This window comes from Coptis chinensis, chromosome 9, assembly GCF_015680905.1.
Source record: "Coptis chinensis isolate HL-2020 chromosome 9, ASM1568090v1, whole genome shotgun sequence".
In the NCBI taxonomy this organism is placed as follows: domain Eukaryota; kingdom Viridiplantae; phylum Streptophyta; class Magnoliopsida; order Ranunculales; family Ranunculaceae; genus Coptis; species Coptis chinensis.
In genome coordinates this window covers 28,028,316-28,032,232 of record NC_141464.1, presented here as the reverse complement: position 1 = coordinate 28,032,232, position 3,917 = coordinate 28,028,316, and the positions used below count along the sequence as shown (strand labels likewise).

Here is a 3,917-nt window from a genome sequence, read left to right as displayed (position 1 = left end):
GACCCTAAATTGCGTCACAAATTGTGTCTTATTTTAGTTTTAACTTTTAAGACATTCTTTTCCGTCGCATTTGCAATTTGTGAAAATCAATTTTGGACACTTTTGATCGTCCCTTTTTTGTAGTTATTTTATTGAAATAATTTTTTCCCCCTGTAGAATCTAGTTTTTCCTGAATACTCAGCTAAATTCACACATGATTACCATTTGAACGACATAAAATGGTAACATACTAAAATATTGCATAAAAAAAAATGATAAACAATACATTGATATTTTCTAAAGTTTACAAGTTTTTTGAGCTTTATAATCAAACATCGAGTTTTTTAACAATGTACACAATAGTATGCTATATTTTGCATGAAAATGAGTGTTGATGATTTCTTGTGGTCTCTGCGCTACTGCACACACGTAGATGTAATCATATTATTATCTACATAAACTCTAAGCATCAGCAAAATTAACTTGAGGGGATATCTAATAACATGGGGGGATCAAAGGATTGCAAAAAAATCAAACTAAAATGCTTCCTTTTGTGTATATCAAGCTCAGCAACAACAAGATTAACTTGAATAAGGAGAAATTTCGTACCTTGCAGTCTGCAAACAAACCCCAAAGTTTGGGATCCTCTTGCAAAATCCTAAAACAGAAATTTTGAAAGAAATTAACAAATACCCAAGAGATAAATAATTAATCCCCCAATACACAACATATGATATGCTTGGAGACGACGATTAATGTCCCATGGTAATTAGTGTCATGTCAAGTATCATCACCTCACCTTCGCCTTCGAGAGAAAAAAAAGAGTGAATTGGAAAAAATTGATGAAGGTAATGAAGCCTTAAATATGCCTGCAAAATGAAAAATGACGCGAGATGAAGAACCCTCACAATGAAAAACAAAGTGTATTACTTCAAAATTCCTATCTTCATCACCTTTCATTTGTTTTGGTGAGTCGCCTAGCCTTTCATGACGATTAGAAAGTAGAACAAGCAAACTTGAGGGTCTTCTAGAGACTGAACGAGCAGCCCAAGTAGAGGCAAACAAGAATGTAAAAAACAAGAATGTGTACTAGTGTCACACAAATGGATTCAATCCAAAAATCCGATCCTTACCTAAGGTAGCAATGTAGAGTGGTAATGCCTCATCCAAATCTCTGCCCTCCCATTCTTCTTATTAAGCAGAAGAAGCATTATCCCACATCATTTCTATTAGGCAACCTACATGACACCACGATAGGATGTTAACAGGTGAGACCCCCAAATGAAATGAAACAAGAAACAAAATCATATTTTCCGTTGTATCACTTAGACTTAATTATATGATAGGGGAAGAATAGATTAAATTGTCTTACTTAATTAGAACACATGGATCAACAACTCAGCATCTATGCAAGCCAAACCTGAAACCTGCCGGAAGTGGTAGTAGAATAATGAGAAGTAAACAACAAGTAGTAAAAAGTAAGACAATTAATATGAGAGGACTGCTTCACGTCACACTACTGGAAAATTTATTATACAATGTCCTCCACAAAGAAAAGAAATGAGTGTCACTTTATATACATAAATCTCCTAGATATTTTAAGCAAACCAAGACAAGAGGCAGGGTGTTTCAATAACCAAACCATAACTACAAGCCCCTCACGGCCACGGGTCATCCAATGTTACATACAGAAACACGATTACTAAAGCTTCCATAGCAAGATGATATAGTTGCCAGAGTGAAAACTTTGGGGAAGTTCCTAGTTTTTTGTATATCTGGTTTATATGGTGGGAGTTTATGCGAGGTGGTAGTATGAGACAGTGGAAATTCATATCCAACTAATTTATAAGACCCCTGGGAGTGTATCTGCCCACGACCCAAGGAACCTGTGGCAGAAATGGAACACATTAGAAGTAGTAATCTGATAGGCAGAGTGGACAAGAAGGTAACTACTCCACATGGTTAATATCAAATGCCTTATTCAATTGTTTACTTAATTATTCTTGGAACTGCTCAAGCCAGCTCTACAACTGCTTTGTATATAAATCATCACTTCCTTATCAGTTATTCAGTTTAGACTTTAGAAGGTCTCCGCCTGTAAGGGTTTTCGATCAGTTGTCCCTTCAAGCATACTCCTTTTGAAAATAGAAGCCTTGGCTCTAATTTGAACCCAAATCACACTAGACGCAATGGAGATAACTTCTGATTCAGAGGTGATCCTTATATTTCAGAATAGGAGGACTGTATGGGGGTCCCTAAGGAGAAAAATTCCTACAAGTTAAGAGCATACAATCTACTATCTCTGCCCCTTCTTGCTTGAGAATAATATTCTGTTTATGTGTTCAAATCTGAATTGAGTGATAGAGGGGCAAGGGCCATCACTAATCTGGTATGCACTTGGCCCTACTAACGTTTTGCTCATCTTGCAGGACCATCAAGTACTCGAAGCCTAAAGATAATGCCAGAGATATTTACTGTTTTTAATTTCTTTACTATATGTATTTAGCATACATGTTTACCTAAGTTGAATGGAAAGAAATTGTTTGTTTACTTGAAAACCTTTCCCTTTTGAAATTCCCGTAACATCAACATATTGACCAGGAACAAAATGGCAAACAGTAATAGGTGTACCAACATGAAGAAGTGCATCCTCAGTGACTGGAAACTCTCTGAGTTTCCTTTTCATAGGAACACCTTGAGATCTAAAATGCCCAACTTCAGGCTTGGTCAAATGCTTCTCCTTCTTCTGTCCGCAACCAATCTAACAAACACCATAACCATAAATGTAAGTAAACAATCTAACGTAACAAGTAACAAGAAACAAGAAAGTAAACAATCTACCTGTAATGTAGTGGTGACTTCTTTATCAAGAGTTTTAGTCTGGGTAACGATATTATCGTCGACCCAAAGAACCGTAATGGGAATTCGAGCACCCCATTTATCCCAAAGTGCAGTCATACCACATTTAACAGCAATAACACCAGTTCTCTTGGACTTGGGTGTTATTATACCTGACTTGGGTGCTTTAATAACATTTGAACAATCGTAATCGTCTTCAAGTATTAATGACTCCCCACCACTAAATCTTCTTGGTCTTGAGCACAATAACTTTTGGATAAAGCACAGTGATCTGGAGATGTTAGGGCAAAACCAGTAAAATGTTAAACATATATACATATATGGAGGAAATAAGCATCATTTCTTTCCTCCATTGAGAAAGGGCTAAAAGGTTAATTCGAAGTCACAAGCAATCTTTTAATTATGGATTTTGTGTCAAGTTAAACGATGAAATTTGAATAATAACCAATCTGAGCTATATACTACATGTATATCGTGATCATCATCAATTTGTAATACGATCTTTGAAGTACCATCTTTTCTAGTTGACTTTGAAGAATTGGAAAACGATGAAAAAATTAAGAGCTATAAACTGGAAGGGGTTGGTCAATTCAGCTATGTGCCTTTATCCTATAACATGCATAATATTTTATCACCTGAGGAAGACAACTAATATCAACGAAACAAGCTGCTAAACAACAAAAACGACTAATCAGAATTATAGCAACAAAAAGATGCATTATACATATTAGTATAGTTTAAAGATCAACGAATTGTAGAAAATGTTAAAATAATTAGACCAACATTCATGCATGCCTTGTGTAATCTCTAATCTTTAAGCTGGGGATAGAAGACACACACACACACACACACACACACACACACACACACACACACACACACACACACACACACACACACACACATATATATATATATATATATAAAAGTCTTCATGAACTTAAATGCTATAAAATGAAATTCTACAGGGAAGGATAACCAAGAATTAGATGATTAAAGACACTAGACTATTGAATCATTCACACACGATTTCCTATTAAATAGATAACAACTTGTATACTAGTTAGAAGATACTATTT

At 35.4% G+C, this 3,917-nt stretch overlaps 1 pseudogene; it reads right to left on the bottom strand.

Annotated features, from left to right (window-relative positions):
* Positions 1 to 1,650: 1,650 nt before the first annotated feature.
* LOC147475413 (large ribosomal subunit protein uL3m pseudogene) lies at positions 1,651 to 2,937 on the bottom strand (annotated as a pseudogene).
* Positions 2,938 to 3,917: the final 980 nt, after the last annotated feature.